Source organism: Mus caroli, unplaced genomic scaffold (genome assembly GCF_978045245.1).
Source record: "Mus caroli unplaced genomic scaffold, Mus_caroli_1 scaffold_5, whole genome shotgun sequence".
In the NCBI taxonomy this organism is placed as follows: domain Eukaryota; kingdom Metazoa; phylum Chordata; class Mammalia; order Rodentia; family Muridae; genus Mus; species Mus caroli.
Window position 1 is genome coordinate 52,453,861 of NW_028227260.1, and position 22,844 is coordinate 52,476,704.

The 22,844-nt window shown below is 39.6% G+C and overlaps 1 protein-coding gene across 1 annotated transcript in view; it reads right to left on the reverse strand.

Annotated features, from left to right (window-relative positions):
- Cpxcr1 (CPX chromosome region candidate 1) overlaps positions 1-18,966 on the reverse strand; it is a 40,686-nt gene extending 21,720 nt beyond the window's left edge. Inside the window, exon 1 of the mRNA XM_021153748.2 lies at positions 18,905-18,966. The gene's annotated coding sequence lies outside the window, so the exon portion shown is untranslated. The remainder of the gene's footprint in view (positions 1-18,904) is intronic.
- Between the last annotated feature and the right edge of the window lie 3,878 nt (positions 18,967-22,844).

A 22,844-nucleotide genomic window follows, 5' to 3' on the forward strand; every position in this document is an offset into this window, starting at 1 on the left:
GAGAGAGTGTTCTCTCTGCCAGAGCGGGAGTGAATGTAGAATCCCACCCCTATCAGGAAAAAGAGTCAATGTAGAATCCGACCCCGTCAGAAAGTGGCGTTTGGCTGGTTGTGTTTGTGTCACGTGACAAGACTGTGTGTGTGTGTGTGTGTGTGTGTGTGTGTGTGTGTGTGTTAACCCTTTGTCGACTGTAGACTTGGACTGACGTCAGGACAGAATTTGTCAGCAATGGTTTTAAAAAAAGGAAAAAAGAGAAAAAAGAACCATCAGGCCGGTCTTGCCCACCGCGCTCTCGGCGAGGCAGTGCCGGCGGCTCGCGGCGGGCGGGCAGCGCCGGCCAGCCTTGCTGCGGGGCCAGCTGCCACCGGCGGACAAACGCGGCGCACGGTCCGCACTCGGCTGGGGAGCCCCAGGCTGTTCAAAAGAGAACCTAGATGCAGAGCTGGCTTTGGCGGCGCAGTTATGCTGGTGGTGAGTGCGGCCGCCTGCCGGTCCCGGAGTGGCCGTGAAGCCTGCCACAGCTGGGGAGGGGCCGACTACAGCCGCCGTCCCTCCTTTGGTCCCCCCCCCCAGAGTCTACCCGCACTCCCTTGTGCCTGCCTGGCTGCGTGCTCCCCCCCCAAAGACAGTGCAGAGAGCGCAGGGTGTCTATCAGGTAGTTAAATAGTTAAATTGCTGCCTCTGCCTGCCAGTGTTTGTTTGCCACTCCCACATTTCGCCGCGGAGACTCGGCGCTTGGCTCCTCCCTGTCCATTCGCCGTTACTGAGAAAATCCTGGTTAGTTTCTTTCCCTCCGCTGACTAGTATGCTTGAGTTCAGCGGGTTGCTGCGTCTGATCTGAGGACGCCACAAGGTTCCCTGGTTGCTTCTCATTTCCCTGTCCCCTGTATCCTGTCTCTTGCTAACTGTTAACAGAAAAAATTGTGTTCATTTTGAAATATCAGTGGTCTGGTGTAGCTAGATGTGAAAACTGCACTCCCTTCTCTGCCCCATGTGTTTTCTCTTCTCAGGCACTGCCCTGAGTTGCTGGCAGTAAGTCTGTTCTGGGCTCCGGTGAGGGAGACATACAAGGTAAGGAGCACCTAACTGCCAGGCTCTGATGAGGTCTCGTCTCTGACAATCTGACCTAACAGTAAAAAGAGGTGAACTATGAAAAAAGTTAAGTGACAAAATATAGATGTAATAATTAGATAACATTCAAAGTAAGCAAAGACAAGAAAGAGATATATATAGATAGAAAGAGAGACATTATATGAGATCTCCATTGCAGTTAAGAAACAGGAGCAAAGAGAGAAAAATGACAAAGACTAGAACCTAGCAAAGTGACACTTGCTAATAATACTAGCACTTAGAGATGATCTGTAAGAAATAAGGAGCCAGAAAATTTTCAAAAAAAGATAAGAAAAATGAAATGCTGGTCACAAACGTCAGGGAAACTAGAAAACTTAGTACCTGGCAACAGAAAAAAAAGAAAGCTTTTGGCTAAAGATTAAAGTCTTCCCTAACAAGAAGAAGAAGAGCCCCCCTCATGACCAAACCCTTCACCTGTTCGTGGCTAAAAGTAAGGAAATAGCAGAAGGGGTGCTAACACAGAAGCTGAGTCCTTAAAAGAGACCGGTAGCCTACCTGTTGAAGCAGCTAAAAAGAGACTGTGTTTTCATATTCCTCCACTGACCAATGCAAAGCAAGTTTAAAAGGTTCCTGGACGCTACAGGTCTTTGCAAACTGTGGATTCCAGGTTTTGCTGCATTAAAAAGATAAACAGCCTTTCGTATAAGAAATAAAGAACAACCTTGGATGGCCTTGGATGCTATTGAGACTGCCCTAATGTTGTCCCCAACTTTGGGACTCCTAGATGTGACTGAGGACAAAAGTATTGCCAAAGAGGTTCTTACTCAGAAGTTGGGACCCTGAAAAAGACCAGTGGCACTTGAAAAATTAGACCTGGTGACTGAGAGATGGCCTGCTTGTCTGCACATAATGGCTTTTGGTCAGGGACACATGATTCAATTGTTTCCCTGACTGATGGACACATTATTAGAGCTTTTTGTTGACAGAACAAGTGACTTTTGCTTCCCCTGCTAACCTGCTGAGTCTTCACCTACTCATCGAAGGAACTTTGGCTCAGAAGGCTGAACTCCTGGCGCTAACCCAAGCCCTGCGGTTGGCTGAAGGCAGAGACATCAAAGACAAAGAAAAAATTCTGGCCCTCCTAGAAGCTCCTGAATGAACTGGGTGAGTTGGGGTACCGGGTATCGGCTAAGAAAGCTCAGCTATGTCGTACCGAGGTGCCGACGACGGAAAGCGGTGGCTCACCGAAGCCAAGGAAAAGGCTGTGATGCTGATCCCAACCCCCACCACCCTGCGCCACGTGAGTTTCTGGGAACGGTGGGCTTTTGCAGATTCTGGACTAAAGAAAAAGTCCCATTCACCTGGACTGAGGAACACCAAAAAGCCTTTGACAGCATAAAGGCAGTCCTGCTTGCAGCCCCCGCTCTGGCTTTGCCAGATCTGACTAAGCCTTTTACCCTATATGCTGAACTGGTACACGGATGGCAGTAGCCTCATGGTTAAAGGTAAGCAGAAGGCGGGGACAGCAGTGCAGCAGTGGACAAAAAGCAGGTGATCTAGGCCAGCAGCCTCCCTAAAGAGACTTCAGCCCAAAAAGCTGAACTTGTGGTTTTGATACAAGCTTTATAAATGACACTGACAGCAGGTATGCTTTTGCCACTGTATGGAACAATATGCAGACAAAGAAAGCTGTTGACATCTGCAGAAAAAGACGTTCTCAAAATGGATAAATGAGACTGCTCACATAGTCATCAAGAAGATTATTAAAGAAAATTTTTCCAAGAGTGCCAAAAGCAATAGTGTCAGATAATGTTGCCCAGGTAAGTCAGGGTGTGGCCAAGTATTCAGAGGTCAAAAATTACATTGTGTGTATAGACCTCAGAGCTCAGGATAGATAAAAATTAGTTTAAAACTCTAAGACAGACCTTGACAAAATTAATCGTGGAGACTGGCATGGACTTGGTGTTCCTTCCCTATGCCCTATTTCTTGATTCAGTTTTACTCTTTTTAAGATCCTTTATGAGACTCCTATGCCCATCATAGTCTCAAATAATGTGTTTAAACCTATGTTGTTAATAATGCTCTGTATGCTAAGTTAAAAGGGCTTGCAGGTGGTACAGAAAAAAGCCTGGTCACAACTGGTTACAGTGAACGAGCTGGATACCCCAAGGACATCTCACCAGTTCCAGCCAGAGATCTGATCTACGTGCACCTGCGTCATGCCCAGACCCTAATTAAATTAGTTATTGAGACTGGCGGTAAAGACTGGGTGACCCTCCTTCCCTTTGTGCTTCTCAGAGTCCGAAACACACCTGGACGTTTTACTTCTTTGACTGAGTCTAGCAGGATATTGGATCCCTGTGTTGACTCTTCCTCACCCTCTGCTCTGTTTACCCATTTAAAGGCCTTGGAGGTTGTCAGAACACAGATCTGGGACCAGATCAAAGAAGCTCATGCACCTGGGACTACAGCAGTTCGGTCCTTGTCAGATGACATCGCACCGGCACTCTTGAGCCTCGGTGGAAAGGACCATATCTGGTACTGTTAACAACTCCACGCCTCCCACGTCAAGAAGGCTCCTAGCCAGGGTAGAGGCAACCATGAAGACAACTGGACGGTGGCAACTACTGACAATCCTCTTAAACTTCGCTTGTGTCGTGGGGGCCACCCTAAGCCTAGGGAACGACAACCCTCTTGCCCCGATTCAACAGTCATGGGAAGTGCTTAATGGGGAGGGAAACATTGTATGGGCAATCACTGCAGCACATCCCCCTTGGACTTGGTGGCCTGATCTCACACCTGACATTTGTAAGTTAGTAGCAGGATCTCCCAATTGGGACCTCCCTGACCATACTGATCTTAGTAACCCACCCCCTGAACAGCGGTGTGTTCCAGGTGGAATAGGGAACACGTATGGGTGTTCAGGGCAGTTCTACCGAGCTAATCTTAGAGCTGCACAGTTTTATGTTTGCCCTGGTCAGGGTCAAAACAAAGAGCTTCAACAAAAATGTGGGGGGGCATCAGATTATTTCTGTGGCAAATGGACATGTGAAACGACAGGGGATGCCTACTGGAAGCCTTCCTCTGACTGGGATCTAATCACGGTAAAACGAGGTAGTGGTTATGATAAGCTATATCAAGGAGAAAGAGATCCCCATAAATATCCAAACTATGGCGACCTCCATCCAGATGAGGCCGCCATAGGAGCTTATGGGTGTGCTACTGAAAACAGCCCCCCAGGACCATGCAAAGGTAAATACTGCAACCCCCTACTTATAAAATTCACTGAAAAAGGAAAACAAAATCGTTTAAGTTGGCTTAAAGGAAATAAGTGGGGTTGGCGTGTATCCAGAGACCCTGGGTTCATTTTTACAATCAGGCTGACTGTGACAGAACAGGGTCCCCCAATAGTACCAGCTCCCCCACAAGTCCCGGCTGTACCAGCTCCACCAACTCCACAGCCCAGAACAGTGAGACCTTCCCTACCGACCTTAGTTTCCCCACCGCCCCTAGATACAGAAAGCCGTCTGGTCAGTCTAGTTCAAGGAGCTTTTTTGGTGTTGAATAGGACTAATCCTAATATGACTCAATCATGTTGGTTATGCTATGCCTCTAGGCCCCCTTATTATGAAGGAATTGCTCAGATCAGGACTTATAATACTACTTCAGATCATTCTCAATGCCTTTGGGGAGAAAACAGAAAGCTGACTCTGGAAGCAGTTTCAGGAAGTGGACTCTGTTTAGGCCAGGCGCCCCAGGATAAACGGCACCTTTGTAATCAGACCCAGAACATCCAGCCTAGCAAAAGTGGTCAGTATCTGGTGCCCCCCATAGACACAGTATGGGCTTGCAATACCGGTCTCACTCCTTGTGTATCTATATCTGTTTTTAATAGTTCCAAAGACTTCTGCATTTTAGTTCAGCTTATTCCTAGACTCCTATATCATGATGATAGCTCCTTTTTAGATAAGTTTGATCATCGGGTCCGCTGGAGAAGAGAGCCCATTACCTTAACTCTGGCAGTACTTTTGGGATTGGGAGTAGCAGCGGGAGTAGGTACAGGGACCGCTGCCTTAATTCAGACCCCCCAATACTATGAAGAATTACGTACAGCTATGGACATTGATATTAGAACTATAGAACAGTCTATAACTAAATTAGAAGAATCTTTAACTTCCCTGTCTGAAGTAGTGCTGCAAAAATAGGAGGGGATTAGACTTATTATTCCTCAAAGAAGGAGGACTTTGTGCTGCCCTAAAAGAAGAATGTTGTTTTTATGTTGATCATTCAGGAGTAATCAAAGACTCTATGGCCAGACTTAGAGAACGCCTAGATATGCGTAAGAGAGAGAGAGAAAGCCAACAAGGATGGTTCGAAAGCTGGTTTAATAAGTCCCCTTGGCTTACCACTCTCCTCTCCTCCATAGCAGGACCCTTAATTACACTTATGCTTTTGCTCACTCTCGGCCCCTGCATTCTTAATAAGTTAGTGGCTTTTATCAGAGAAAGAATAAATGCAGTGCAAGTTATGGTATTAAGGCAACAATATCGGGTCCTTCAGGAAGCCGGTACCCAGCTCTAAGATTAGAGCTTGTCCCTAAAAGAAGGGGGGAATGAAAGAGGGAAAATTACTGAACACCTGAACTTTTCCTGAACTCTCTTACCCCTCCCATCCAGAGACTGTTCCCGGAGCACTCCTGAACTTTTTACCCCAAGGTACCCCCTCCCAATTGGAAACTGCTTCAGGAACATTTTTTAGATAAGGGGTCTCCTGGAACAAACCTAGTCCTACCCCTCCTAACTGAAGACTATGCCAAGAACATTTTTGAGATAGGGGCCTCCTGGTACTATCCCAGAATGTTCCAATAGATCGAGTACATTGCCAAAATATAGGACACGACCCCTTGGTTATGTAAAGCCCCTTGGCAAAGCCCCTTGGTGACGTAAAACTTGTACTTTTCCCTTGGCTATTTCCTATAAAAGCCTGTGAAAAGTTTGGGCTAATTGCCGAATCTCCTCTGCACCTGCTGCATGAGCTTCGACCCCAGATATCTGGTATATGTGCTTTTATGTGCTTTCTTGTCATTGCTGTATTAAATCTTACTCTCTATACATCTTAAGTTCGGTCTCAGTGTCTTCTTGGGTGCGCGGCTGACCCGAGGCTTGAGTAAGTGCCTCCCTTTGGGAGTTTTTGAGTCTTTCAGCCAGGCACTAGCATAGCCTCACTCGAGATAGCTATATCAGGGACCTTTCTGCAAAATCTTGCTGGCATATCCAATATATACAAAGGGCTCAAGAAGCTGGATGTCAGAAATTCAAATAACCCCATTAAAATTGGGGTACAGAGCTAAGCAAATATTCTCAACTGAGCAATACCGAAGGGCTGAGAAACACCTGGAAAAATGTTCAACATCCTTAATCATCAGGGAAAAGCAAATCAAAACAACCTTGAGATTCCACTTCACTCCAGTCAGAATTGCTAAGATCAAAAATCCAGGTGATAACAGATGCTGGGGAGGATGTGGAGAAAAAGGAACACTCCTCCATTGCTGGTGGGATTTCAAGCTGGTACAAACACTCTGGAAATCAGTCTGGAGTTTCCTCAGAAAATAGGGCATCGTACTACCAGAAGATCCAGCAATACCTCTTCTGGGCATATACCCAGAAGATGTTCCAACTGGTAATAAGGACACATGTGCCACTATGTTCATAAGAGCCTTATTTATAATAGCCAGAAGCTGGAAAAGACCCAAATATCCCTCAACAGAGGAATGAATACAGAAAATGTGGTACATTTATACAATGGAGTACTACTCAGCTATTAAAAATTAATTTATTAAATTCTTGGGCAAATGGATGTATCTGGAGGATATCATCCTTAGTGAGGTAACCCAATCACAAAAGAAGTCACTTGATATGCACTCACTGATAAGTGGATATTATCCCAGAAACTTAGAATATCCAAGATACAATTTGCAAAACACAAAAAAATCAAGAAGAGGGAAGACCAAAGTGTGGATACTTCATTCCTCCTTAGAATAGGGAACAAAACAGCCATGGAAGGATTTACAGAGACAAAGTTTGGACCTAAGATGAAAGATTGATAAGTACCCAAGGAGCTAAAGGGGTCTGCAACCCTATACGTGGAACAACAATATGAACTAACCAGTACCCTCCGGAGCTCGTGTCTCTAGCTGCATGTATAGCAGAAGTTGGCCTAGTCGGCCATCAGTGGAAAGAGAGGCCCATTGGTCGTGCAAACTTTATATGCTTCAGTATAGGGGAACGCCAGGGCCAAGAAGTGGGAGTGGGGGGGGGAGTGTGCAGGGAGGGTATGGGGTACTTTTGGAATAGCACTGGAAATGTAAATGAAAAAAAAAACCTAATTAAAAAAATAAGAGTAAAAAAGAAAAAAGAAAAAAAAAAAAAGAAAGTAAGTAAGATTGACCATCCAGAGACTACCCCACAGGGGGAATCCATCCCATAATCAGCCACCAAACCCAGACACTAACTTTTCATATGCCAATATATTAGTTTTAACTGAAGTAGTCTCCTTCCTTCCATGATAAAGGTACCACTGTACCTAATCTATTCATTATTGTCCTCTTAGACCTAGCCAAATGGAAAACATCTTGCTCTATTTGTGGAAATGACAGGTACCTATTCCTGAAAAAGATGCTAAGTATGGCATATCTATGTCATTATATCTCAAGGAATACTTTCAGTATCCAAGTTTTCCTATTGACTACATACTATAACCAGATCCATGTCATGTCTTAGCAGGGCTCTAGAGATGAGGTTCAAAAATGTGGACCATAAGGAGATATGCTATGCTACCCAGGAAGTTCTTGAATTTCTAATTCTTACATGTAAAAACCCTAGGAAAATATTAGGGAATAGATTTTAAGAGTATGCAGTAATTAGAAAAAAAGAGAAAGCTGAATAAGCTGACTGCTTTTAAATAGGTCCATTTGAGGCAGTATAAAAAGACAGAATTAAAGGTACATAGGAAGAAAACAGAAGCCCTTTGGAATTTTCCTGACTTCCCTGCTGATAAGAGCCACAGAGCCAGGAGACTTCAAAGAAAACTAATAGGGAAAATTGCCTACAGAAATAACATGCATCCTCTTAAAGCTATTTGGGCTTACTTAGGGCCAAAAAGTAACATGTAACCTCAAATTTTAACATTTCCTCAGGATCTTAAAGTTATCTTTGAATGTCTAGGCCCCAAATAACACTAACTCTAATTTTGACACTATTCTCCCACCCAGCAATTTACTCTGTACCTTCAAACATTGTCTACAAAAGAAAACAGATTTTTTAACTTTGTTGTAGATTATACTTTTGAGCAGGTTTTTTTTTTTTTTTTTTTTTTTTTTTACTCAGGGCTTCTTAGCAACTTTTACACCTGCAACTTAAAAGCTATCCAAATTCTGTATGTATTATTAATACACCAAAGAGAAGCCCATACTCAACCTTGACTATATCTCATTTTTTCTAGCATTTCATTTTCTTATCCCTTATACTTAAAAGCTATACTACAATCTCACACTAAATTTGCACTCTGTCATATAGGTCATTGCTAAAAGAATTCAGTTTATTTGTGTGTTGAGAAAAGTACCATCTCAGGCTGCAGGACAACAATGAGTAACAATGCTTCAAGCACTGTAACCCTGCACATGTTGAGACAAGATTCTAGGTTTATTGTTTCACTTCTTGGAATTAAAAAGAAAAAAAAAAAAAAACAACAGTGACATAGTTTATTAGAGTAGTTGGATGAGCCATGGGTCAAAACTTTTTGTATTATAAATGATATAGATGGCTTAGTGTTAATTAAAGGATTTGTAGCTCAGAGGAAACGAAACACTGGAGAGGACTCACCATGTTTAACAAATTCACTCAAAATGGGGACCTACAAAAGAATAAACCTTCTCCGCACCTCACAGAACTTCCTTCAAAATTGACCACATACTTGGTCAGAAAGCAAGGTTCATTAGATACAGGTAAATTAACCCCTTGAATCAAAGCAGATCACCATAGATTAATGCTTCATTTCAACAACAAAGGAAACAACAGAATGCCTCCAAACGCATGGAAACTGAACAACCCTTTACTGGGTGACAATTGGGTAGAGGAATAAAGAAATAAATTAAAGACTTCCAAGAAATCAGTGAAAATGGATGCACAACATACCAAATCTTGTGAGATATAATGAAATCAGTGCTCAGAGGAAAGTTCATAGCACTAAGTGCATAAGGTAAGAAATTGGAGAGATATCATATGAGGAACATAAAGGGACACCCAAAAGCTCTAGAAGAAAATGTAGCAGAGACACACAACAGGCAGCAAAATCAAATTGAAGGCTGAAAGCAATAAAATAGGAAAAAGAAGACTAACACAATCAATGAAACAAAGATATATATTTTTTTATTCTGAGAAAAATCAGAAAAATAGATACAATTTTATCCAAGATAACTGAAAGATAGAGAAAATATCCCAGTTAATAAAATCAGAAGTGAAAAGTCTATATCAACTGATATGGAAGAAGTCCAAAGGCTCATTAATTTATACATTAAAAGTTTGTACTTCATAAAAACCTAAAGAAATGGATTTGATATATACCACTTACATATGTTAAATCAAGTTCAGATAAACAATTAAATAGACATATAATCCCTAAGGAAATAAAAACAATCATTTAAAGTCTTCCAACCAAAAAATGTTCATGGAGAGGAAGTATCTGAACAAAATATCCCTTAATTCTCAAAGATAAATAACCCCAATACTCCTCAAATTATTTCTCAAAATAAGAACACAAAGAAAATCATCTAATTCATTTCTGAGGTTAGAGTCACTCTGATTCATAAACCAACAAAACATTCAACAAAGAAAGAGAACTACAGACTGATTTCCCTCATGAAATGAACATAGATGCAAAAATATCCAATAAGAGACTCATATAACAAATCCAGGAATATATCACAAGTTCATCCACCATGATCAAGTAAGCTTCAAGAGATGCAGAGATGGTTCAACATATGAAAATCTATCAATGTAATACACCATATAATCAAACTTTAAGAAAAAGAATCCACTCATGATCATTTCCTTAGATGCAGGAAAAGTCATTTAAAATAACAAAACTTCTTCATGAGAAAAGTTTTGGAAAGAATAGAGGTACAAGGAATATACATAAACATAATAAAGGAAATTTGACAGTAAGATTACAGGCAATATCAAATTATGTGGATAGAAACTCAAAGCAATTCTAATAATATCAGGAACCAGTCAAGAATGTCCACTTTCTCCATATCTAGTCAGCATAGCTGTTGAAGTTCTAGCTAGAAAAATAAGACAAATGAAGGGAATCAAGGGGATGCAGATTAGAAAGGAGTAAATCAAAGTATCATTATTTGCAGGTATGATTGTATACTTATGTGACTCCAAAAATTCTACAGGTAACTCGGTAACTCATATAGCTGATAAAAATCTTCAATGAAATATATAGATACGAGATTACCTCAAAAGGAAAAAATATCAGTAGTCCTCCTATATAAAAATGACAAATAGGCCAGGAAAGAAATCAGAAAAAAAGTGTTTGCCACAATAGTCACACATAATATAAAGTATATTGGAATAACTTCAACCAAGAAAGTAGAAGACTTGTATGACGAAAACTTAAAGACTTGAAGAAAGAAATTCAGTAATATATTTAAAAAAATGGAAGTACCTCCCAAGCTCAAATCAAAGATCAGTAGGATTGACATAGTATATATGTCCATTTAGCCAAAAACAATTCATAAATTCAAGATAATCCTCATCAAAATTCCAACACAATACTTTATATATCTTGAAAGGCAAATATGTATTGTCATATGGAAAACAACAACAATAACAGTATACATAAAACTGTCATGTACAATGAAAGAACATCTGAAAGTATCGTCATCATTAATTTCAAGCTGTACTAGAAAGTTATATAGTAGGAAAAGCCATATGGTACTGACACAAAAGCAAGATGTTGATCAATGGAATCTATTTGAAGAATTATATATAAATCCACAAACTTATGAACACCTTATTTTTGATAAATAAGGCAGAAATACACAGTGAAAAAGGAAGCATCTTAAACAATTAGTGCTTGTCTAACTGGATGTCTGCATGTAGAAGAATTCAAATTATATATATATATATATATATATATATATATATATATATATATGTACAAAGCACAGTCCAAGTGTATCAACCTCCTGAACATAAAACCAGATTCACTAATTCTAAACGAAGAGAAAGTAAAGAATAGAAAGCCTTGAATGAATTGGCACAGGAGACAAATTCCTGAACAGAACACCAATTACACAGGTACTAACATCACTAATCACTAATGAACTAATAAGACTGCATGAAACTGAAAAGCTTCTGTAAGGTAAAGGCCATCAACAATAGGACAAAACTGTAGCCTGCAAAATGAGAAAAGGTTTTCACCAACTCAGCATCTGACAGAGGTCTAGTATCTAAAACATCAACAAACAAAACAAAACAAAACAATCAAAACCTAATTAAAGAGTGGCATACAAATCTCAACAGTATATTCTCAACAGGGGAATCTCAAATGTCAGAGAAACACTTAAAAAAAATGCTCAACCCATCAGAAAAATGCAAATCAAAATGCCTTTGAGATTCCACCTTAAACTTGTCAGAATGACTAAGATCAAAACCACAAATAACAGCTCATGCTGGTGAAGATGTGAAGCAAGGAGAACTTTCTTCTATTACTGGTTGGAGTGCAAATTTTTACAACCACTTTAGAAATCAACATGGCAGTTTCTCAGAAAATTTGGTATCTTTTCACCTCAATACCAAGCTATACTACTCTTAGGTATATAACCAAAGGCTGTTTCATCCTTACCTAGGAACACTTGATGAACTATGTTCACTGAGGCTTTCTTTATAATAGCTAGAAACTGGAAATTACCTAGATGACTCCCTCAGCAGAAGAATGGATGAAAAAGTGGTATATTTACACAACAGGGTATCACTTTCTTCTTTTTAAAAAAAGACATTATGAATTTATAGGCAATTGGATGAAAATAGAAAAAAAAATCCTAAGTAAAGTAACCCAGGCCAAGAAAGAAAAACATGGTATGTATTCACTTATAAGTTGATATTAGCTCTTAAGTAAAGGATAATCATGTCAAAATCCGCAGACCAGAGAGGCTAAATAACAAGTAATATTCAAGGGGGAGTGGTGGGGGACCTCCCTAAGATTCAGAAATTGAATATATTTTGTAGATGGATGGGGAGGGGGCTGGTGGAGATGGGAACATGGTGGGTCAGGTGGGAGTTGCAAAAGAGTACTGGGAGAGACTGTTAATGTTTGTGAGTATTTCAGGGCAATTTGGAAACAAAATGCAGGGGAAATTCCATGGTGTCTAGTGAGGGTGACAACAGCAGAGACTCATAGTAATGGGGGATAAGGACCCTGAACTGGTCATCTTCTGTAACAGTTCAAGAAGTCCAGAGTTAAGAATGACTAGGACATCAGCCCAGCTCTAAAACCTCCGACCTATCATTTGCTCTGCTTCAAGATGTGCTAGGGTAATGTGACACAGAAATTCTTGGAGTGGTCAATCAATTATGGGTCCTACTTGAGGCCCATTCCTTGAGAGGGTGCATATGCTTGACATGTCCTGGAGAGCCATGAACCAGAGACTGATTAGCCCAGAGACCTAGGATAGAAACAAACAACTGGTAGAGAGAGAAAAAGAGAAAGAGAGAAAGAGAGAGAGGGAGAGAGAGAGAGGGAGAGGGAGAGAGAGAGAGAGAGAGAGAGAGAGAGAGAGAGAGAGAGAGAGAGAGAGAGAGAGAGAGAATGAGATGATAGCTAATGATATTCTGCTCTACTCATATATATGTGCCTAGTTAATAATCTTTAGAGAGGGAACAGACACAGAGGTCCACAGCTAAATATTAGGTGGTACTTGGAAAACTTCATGGAAGAGTGAAGGACTGTTGTAGTCAAAAGGGATGAGGACATCATGAGAACATATACCCTTAGAATCAAGAAAACAAGGCTCACAGACACTCAAAGAGATTGAAGCAACAATCACAGAGCCTGTATGGGTCTGAGCTAAGTCTTGTGCATATGTGTAGCATGGTGTTCTTGTCGAACTTCTAACAGTAGGAGTTGAGTGTGTCTCTAACCCTTTTGCCTCTTCTGTGGACTCCTTTACTTCTACTAGGTCTCCTTGTCCAGTCGTGATATGAAGGATTGTGCCTAGTTTTGTTGTAGTTTGCTATGTATTGTTCAGTTGATATCCCCTCTAGCATGCTCTTTTCTGTAGGTAAATGGGAAAGTAAGGGATATAGCGGAGAGAGGATATATAGAGGAAAAATTGTGTTAAAGATATAATATATGAAAGGAATAAGGAAAATCAAAACAAAATCATTTTATAGTAGATATTTTCTTTTTTTTCATTTTATTTTTTTTATTTTTTCATTTTATTTATTTATTTTTTAGGTATTGATTTCATTTACATTTCCAATGCTATCCCAAAAGTCCCCCAACCCTCCCCCACCCACTCCCCCAACCACCCACCTCCCACTTCTTGGCCCTGGCGTTCCCCTGTACTGAGGCATATAAAGTTTGCACGACCAATGGGCCTCTCTTTCTAGTGATGGATGACTAGGCAATCTTCTGATACATATGCAGCTAGAGACACGAGCTCCGGGGGGGTACTGGTTATTTCATATTGTTGTTCCACCTATAGGGTTGCAGATCCCTTTAGCTCCTTGGTTACTTTCTATAGCTCCTCCGTTGGGGGCCCTGTGATCCATCCAATAGCTGACTGTGAGCATCCACTTCCTGTGTTTGTTAGGCCCCAGCAGAGTCTCACAAGAGACAGCTATATCTGGATCCTTTCAGCAAAATCTTGCTAGTGTATGCAATTTATATGCATTTCAAATTTCAAATGCTATCACAAAAGTCCCTTATACCCTTCCCTCACCCTGCTCCCTTACCCACCCACTCTTGCTTCTTGGCCCTGGCATTCCCTGTACTGGGGCATATAAAGTTTGCAAGACCAAGGGGCCTCTCTTCCCAGTGATCACCGACTAAGCCATCTTCTGCTGCATATGCAGCTAAAGACATGAGCTCCTGGGGGTACTGATTAGTTCATATTGTTGTTCCAACTATAGGGTTGCAGATCCTTTCAGCTCTTGGTAAGTTTCTCTAGCTCATATATTGGGGGCCCTGTGTTCCATCAAGTACATGACTGTGAGCATCCACTTCTGTATTTGCCAGGTACTGCCATATCCTCATACGAGACAGCTATACCAGGGTCCCTTCATCAAAATCTTGCTGGCATATGCAATAGTGTCTGGGTTTGGAGACTGATTATGTGATGGATGGCCGGGTAGGGTAGTCTCTGGATAGTCCATTCTTTCGTCTTAGCTCCAAACTTTGTCTCTGTAACTCCTTTCATGGGTATTTTGTTCTCAATATAAGGAGAAATGAAGTATCCACCCATTGGTCTTCCATCTTCTTGGTTTTCTTGTGTTTTGCAAATTGTATCTTTGGTGTTCTATGTTTCTGGGCTAATATCCACTTATCAGTGAGTGCATATCTAATAACTTCTTTTGTGATTGGGGTACCTTACTAAGGATGATATCCTCCAGTTACATCCTTTTATCCAATAATTTCATAAATTCATTGTTTTTTAATAGCTGAGTAGTACTCCATTGTGTAAATGTACCACATTTTCTATATCCATTCTTCTCTTGAGGGACATCTGGATACTTTCCAGCTTCTAGCTATTATAAACAAGGCTGCTATGAACATAGTGGAGTATGCCCATAGTGGTATATGCCCAGAAGAGGTATTGCTGGATCTTCTGGTAGTATTATGTCCAATTTTCTAAGGAAACTCCAGACTGACTTTCAGAGTGGTTGCACAAGCTTGCAATCCCACCAGCAATGGAGGAGTGTTCCTCTTTCTCTACATCCTTGCCAGCATCTGCTGTCACCTGAATTTTTGATCTTAGCCATTCTGACTGGAGTGAGGAGGAATCTCTAGGTTGTTTTGATTTGTATTTCCCTGATGATTAAGGATATTGAACATTTTTTTCAGGTGTTTCTCAGCCATTCAGTATTCTTCAGTTGAGAATTCTTTGTTTAGCTCTATACCCCAATTTAAATGGAGTCCAGCTTCTTGAGAGAGTAATTGAAGTTAATCATGTTAACTAAAGTAAGATAGACACATAAAGACAAGCATATCATAATCTCACTTGTATATGGAATCTAAAATTATTGACCCCATAAAATTTTTGAATAGAGTCGTGGTTTCCAGAGGCTAGGAAAAATGAGGAAAGGGAAAAATGCTAAAAGTTGGTTAATGAACACTAAACTATAGTCAAATAGGTAAAAGTTTGGTTTTGCTCTATCAAATTGAGGTAAAAATAGCCTTCACATTTCTGTTAGCTCAAAGAAATGACGTTGAGAGATTTCATCATGAATAAATAAATGATGAATTTTTGAGAATATATACTTCAACATTTCACAATTATACAATGTATACATATATTGAAATACTACCTTATTTATTTATGTAAATTTTATAGTTTTTGAAAAGTTACCCAAATTAGATTTAGATACAAAAGATACTTTGTTTTTTGTTTTGTTTTGTTTTGTTTTGTTTTGTTTTGTTTTGTTTTGTTTTGTTTTGTTTTGTTTTGCTTTGTTTTGTTTTGTTTTGTTTTTTGTTTGTTTGGGGTTTTTTTTTTTGGAACTTTTATAAATCATTTGGATTATTCAGATTGAGAGAAGTTTGCTTTTCTAAAAAGTTCTAGTTAATTAAATGGTATCTTGTAGTGCACAATGCCAATATGCTCCAGGACAATATATATTCCATATACAAACACTAAAATACATGAACAAAATGAAACACCTCAACTCAGTTCTACGGGTTATATGAGAGTCACTGCTCCTTCTTGTCCTCCAATATTGAGATTTGCCAAGAGGAGAGAGTTCAGTAGACACCACAAGAAAACACCTGGAACCCAGAGAGCCAGATCACTACTAAAGTTCTGGAACACTGAGAACTCCAAATTTAGACTTTTTTTTATGTATATAACATTTTTAAATTTATTTTTAATTAGGTATTTTCTTCATTTACATTTCAAATGCTATCCCAAAAGTCTCCCAGACTCTCCCTACACTCCTCTACCCACCCACTCCCGTTTCTTGGCCCTAGCGTTCCATCATACCGAGGCATATAAAGTTTGCAAGACCAAGGGGCCTCTCTTCTCAATGATGACTGACTAGGCCACCTTCTGATACATATTCAGCTAGAGACACGAGCTCTGGGGCAGAAGTGTCCACCCCGCCTGGAAGGGCTTTGCCGAATTTAGACTTCAAGGAAGTTATGCAGGTTTGTCAAGGAAGGCAAACAGAACATGTTCTACATAAAAATGGCTTGGGAAGAACAACAATATGAACTAACCAGTACTCCCAGAGCTGTGTCTCTAGTTGCATATGTAGCAGAGGATGGCCTAGTTGGTCATCAATGGGAGGAGAGGCCCTTAGTATTGCGAAGATTATATGCCCCAGTACAGGGGGGAATGCCAGGGCCAGGAAGTGGGAGTGGGTGGGTTGGGAACCAGGGTTGGGAGAAGTATAGGGGGCTTTGGGGATAGCATTTGATATGTAAATGAAGAAATAAATAAATAAATCTAATAAAAATGCCTTAAAAAAAGGAAAGAAAGAAAACACAGAGGACATTGTGCTCCCATTGTTACAAGTGTGCAGCAATAAGCCAGGGCTTTCTGCTTTCTCCTATCTACCTGTGACTTGGTAAACATGGATCTAGTTTTCACCCTTTTATCGTTCCTTGAATGTAAGATATTTACAAGTATGCCCAGGCTGCTTTAAATGTGTTTGGAAGCTGGGCAAATATTTGCAGTCTCTGGTCATCTGAACCGTGTGTCACCCTATGGGAATGCCAGCCCAGCTGGCATTCTGACAGCCCAACTGGAAGTCATCTCAGGAAGAAATGCTCCTTGGGCCTGTGGAAGCCTTCTCCTGGTGGCAGCCCTGCCCAGAACAAAGCATCACCTGGACAAGTGGAGATATGTCAAGAGGAGGGAGGAGATTAGAGTATTCTGAAATGGAGGAAGGGGACAATGGCCCTTGTGGGTCCTTCCGACTGACACTGTGGGCTTTGACTGGCCATGAGCTCTGGAGAGGGACTTAGAATGACTGAAGAAGACTCTTGGTAGCACCCCAGGGGTCCTGGAACCAGGTAAGGACAATCCTGGGCCTGTCATGTTGGCTTGTCCCAGGAAGCTTGTGGTCCCACAAGGCTCAGTTTAGAGTTTCTCAGATAAACAGCTTGCTTACCCATGGGGCCATCTTCTTCCCATAACCCTGCTCCATGGAAGCAAAATCCTCATGTTAGCAGACCCAGAAGCCTGAAGTCTCTTTCTCGCAGGGATGTTTTCTCAGAGCCTCTGACAATTCTTTTCTCCCTTCCTACAAAGTCAACTGCCAACCTGGCCTTTCCTCAGAGGTCTGATGTCTTTCTCCATTCTGGGCAGGTGCTTTTCCTTTTTTTTTTTTTTTTTTTTTTTTTTTTTTGGCTTTTCGAGACAGGGTTTCTCTGTGTAGTCGTGGCTGTCCTGGAACTCACTCTGTAGCCCAGGCTGGCCTCGAACTCAGAAATCCGCCTGCCTCTGCCTCCCGAGTGCTGGGATTAAAGGCGTGCGCCACCACGCCCGGCCCTATGTCATTGGAACTTTCAAGTACTGCCTTTTCTTTCTTTTTTTTTTTTTTTAACTTTTTTTTTTTTTTTTTTTTTTTAAGATTTATTTATTATATGTAAGTACACTGTAGCTGTCTTCAGACACTCCAGAAGAGGGAGCCAGATCTCGTTGCGGATGGTTGTGAGCCACCATGTGGTTGCTGGGATTTGAACTCCTGACCTTCGGAAGAGCAGTCGGGTGCTCTTACCCACTGAGCCATCTCACCAGCCCATGGTGCTTTTCCAAGCAATGAAATTATTAGTCATTTAGGAATGTCTAACTTCAATGCAGCTGATATTTTAAAACAGTTGTCAAGAGTTCCTAGTGTCATATACATGGTTCAGGACTGATAACACCCCTACACAATCCAGGTGCAGGTTAGAAACTGTGGGTTGGGGAGGGTTGTTGGCTCCAGACTGCAGTCATCCATGTCTCTGGGATTTGACCACTACTTTCTTAGACTGACAATCCCAGCAACCTTTTCTCCCATTTCAAATGTTGTTTCCTGGAAGAGTTTTCATGACATCTGAACACTGCATTGTCTCCTGCTTTCTGATACCATTATTTGGATCCAGTTCCATTTAAATCATATTAAAACACGGTGACTGTTGTGGAAAAAATCTATAATATACATCTTTTAGATCCTTTGGCTGAAACAACATCAATTAGCCACTTCTTATAAATAAGAATTATATAAGGAAGGAAGTTTCCTTCCTTATACTTTAGTACCTTAAATATGTAGGAACTTAAATATGATAGTTCAAAATCTAATTTTATTTTACCTTGAGATTATTTTGAAAGATTAATGACAAATCCAAGTATTACCTCTACTTGATTTCTGGTCATAGAATCAAATATGAACACATTTATCTCCTGATTCAGATCAGTGAATCTTAGACTAACACTTCTGTGGGAAAAAAGGGCAGACAAATCTTCTGCAACTGATTACAAAATCATTTCTCATATACTGAAAAATAATGCTATCTATATTAAGAAGCACTCATTGAGTTTCTCAAGTTTTCTCTTTCAACTCACCCTTTCTCTTCATTCTGATTTGTAAGAGTCCTTTTCCACAAGATGGGCTTCAGGAGTCCTGGTCTGCTCTCCTGATATTCCTCCCTTTACATTGACACTTGATCCTTTTGAAAATTCCATTGTATGCATCACAATGATACTACATGTGTGAAACCTAGCAACAAAAGTATAGTCTTTGCAGAGGGTCCCAATTTAAAATGGTAACCTGAAATCTCCTCTAGATGTGCATTAATAATTTAAGCTTAGAGATCCTTTGACCTTATCATTTTTAACTGCCCCCTCCAATCTTTATTTTCCCTAAGATTGGAAAAATGTGAAACAAACTTACTACACAATATAAGATAGCCAGAAATACTTGAATTCCTTATAATAATACATTCAGAGTATAAAACAAACATGATAACATATGTTTTCAACATGGTAACATGAATCATATCTATATGAACTTATACATTTCAAGTATTTAATGGATCTAGAAAATCTACATTGGGAACCATGATGAAGCCACATAGCAAAGCCGGTACTGCCTTGAATCTCCATCATATCCTTAAAAGTGAAACAGAGAGTGATTGCGGTATCTATTTAATATTGACCTCTGGCCTCCATATGCACAACACACACACACACACACACACACACACACACACACACACACACACAAAAGCATAGAAACATATGAACACATATACATTGTATTTTTCATCTGTTTTCTTACAGTGAGTTTGTTGTATCCCAGCTTTCTCTCCATTTTCTTCCACAACTAACACATTACCTAAATATAGCATAATGATAGCAGGGATATGGTATTTTCTCCTGTCAACTTCTTTGCTTGTCACTCTAGGACTTAGTCATATCTGGAGATCTCCAAAGTTTAGTTAACAGGAATAAATATGTCCAACTTTCTAGTGGTTCACATTTTTTTGGCTAGTGTATGAAAAATGTGTAATTTTCTTCCCAAAATTCCAAATTAAAAATACAGATAGATTGTTATTACAGTAAAAACACCGAAAATCACTATAGCATTTTTTTGTTGTTGAATATAGAAGTTTTGGATTCCCCTTCCTCTACTCTTCCTAGAACTTTCCTCCCATCTAGATCTACTCCTTTTCTGACTCTCATTAGAAAACAAATATGTGCTGGGCGTGGTGGCACACGCCTTTAATCCCAGCACTTGGGAGGCAGAGGCAGGCCAGCCTGGTCTACACAGAGAAACCCTGTCTCAAAAAACCAACCAACCAAACAAACAAACAAAAAAACCCAACAACAACAAAACCAAAAACAAAAAACCCAAGCAAACAAACAAACAAACAAACAACTCCAAACCACATATGTTTCTAAGGAATAACAACAAATCATAACAAAATAAATTATAATATGATAAAAATAAAAACTAACAAGTATTGGACAGAACAAACATGAGAAAAATAGCTCAAGAGAAGGAACAAGCATCAGAGACCCACTCATTCAGACACTCAGGAATCCCATAAAAACACTAAACTAAAAGCCACAAAGGAACTTGCAGGGACACATGCAGCCCCTATGCCTGTTGCCTCAGTCTCTATGAGTTCATATGTGAAAAGTGACATAGGTTACTTATTGTTTAGCACTAAAATATCCTGACAGAGGTTTATTCTGGCCTGATAAGCAGCAAGCATTCAGGTTACATGTCAAGTGTGTGAATGACGAGTATAGGTTCTGAGCCTGCTACGGGACTTTACAATAAAGGGAAACTACCCATATTTTAATTGTGTTTATGTTTATTTCTTCAAATATTTAATGTTGCATATTATTTTAGCTTCATTTCCTTTCTATGATAAAACATTTGGGCCAAAAGCAACTTAGGGGAGTAAGGATTTATTTGGTTTATACATCTAGGCCACAGGTCATGACTAAGGGAAGTTAGGCCATTGACCTCAAAGCAATAAAATGGTGGCAGGAACTATGGATGAATACCTCCCAGTGGCTCACACTCTTGCTGGCTCACTAGCTCACTCATAACTATATTTCTATACAGCCCAAGACCATCTGACTAGGGATCGTATTTCTCAGTTTGCTGGGCCCTCCTAGATGAATTAATAATCAATATATTCTCCCTTAAACCAATCTTACCTAGACAGTTCCTCTCAGTGTTTTCTCTCAGATGACTCTAGATTGTGTCAAGTTCACAATTAAAGGTAATTAGGGTAAACACAAAAGATATTGTACAACTTTTAAAATTTGGCTTACTTAAGCTTTACCTCCCTCAATTTCAAGGAAGATTACAATGGATATTAATGTCTATGTTCATTGAGCATCAAACAGATATGATATATGTTAAACACAACTAAATTTTAAAGAAAGAGACAATAAGACAATAGATCAAATTAAGATTAAGACATTTATATCAAAATTAAGATTATTCTATGATCCACAAAATAATTTTACAAATGTAGATGTATAGGTCTAAGCAAAAGCACAAAAATTTGATTTCTATGCATTGAAAGTTAATAGAGAGAAAAGTATCAGCCCAGTATTATGTGGATTGATGGCTTGGCAGTCAATTTTAGTTGTGAAAAATATTACTTCTTTGGATTCTGAATGGAGCCTGAAAAAGCTCGAGAATAGCATGTCTAGACTTAGATATGCTTGCAGATGAAAAGCACATAAAACCTAGCACCATTTTTGAGGTCATTCTTTTCACTGAAAATACTTGCTTTTCATGTTGCAATGAAGAATCAGAGTGCAAGCCATAAAGAAAAAATCACAAACTAAAATTGCCAGGAGAAAGCTAGACAGAAGTAAAATTTGAAAGCAGGGTTAAAGGGAGATTGTGCTCCAGTTGTGAGGCTTTCTTTAAGAAACATCAACAGTCATGTTATGGTTTTTCCTACATTCCAAATAATGACTTCTAAGTTAAATATTACACCCCACTTTGCTATTTTCAATCTATAGTTCTTAAATCCTTTTTATCTCTATTTTGTAGCAGAAAGTTTATTTCTGATGGGTACAACCATAGCAAGTATTCCTCAGGGAGTCAAAGTAGTATCTTGGAAAATACATTCAATAGAGTTATCATCTATGTACAATTAAAGATAGCATACTCTCTAAATTCTGTTCAGAGTCTTAAAATTTATGAACTCTATGAATCATAAATAATGTGAGTTAACCAGATATGTAGAAAAATTCACTGACTTCCTTATTGATCAGAGTATTATAATATTTTTTTATTAAGTCCTCCTAAGAAATTTTATAAGTCTTGTGCTAATTTTGAATAATTTATCTTTTGTTAGTGAGTTAATGGAATTTATTATCCATTCTACCTATCAACTTCAGTCAGATGAATGTATTGTAAATATTTCATAATATTTAATATATTGCCTTTGCAGTTGATCAGCTGCTTCCTTTGTTTTACAGTCCTCATTTAAATGTCTTAAATATTTTTCTATATTTTATTTTATTAATAGCTGTTTGATAATTTCATTTATTAAAATGAAGTCTTAAATCTATCGTAAATCAATCATTATAGTTTATGAGATATATGAATCAGTCTTAATTCTGCATTTGGTCATTAAATTCCCAGCATTTTATTTTTTTTACAAAACATCCTTCCCTTTCTTCAATATATGGTCTTACCATTCTTCTTGAAATTTAGTTGGCCATATGCATATGCTACTTTTTAACTTTCTATGCTATTGCCTTGGTCTGTTCTTCTACTTTTATGCCAACATGATACTGTTTTAATTACTATAGCTATGCTATTTTCCATTATGGCAATGAAATAAACCTCTCAAATTGTAAGCAAGATCCAATTAAATGCTTTCCTTGGGATGAAGAGAGGAGGGGGAGTGGAAAAAAGAGGACAGGATCAGGTAGGGGAGGAGACAGGGATGATAGACAGAGGGTCAGGAAATTGAACACAGGTGTGTAGCAATGGGGGATAGGGAACTGGAGTTAGCCACCA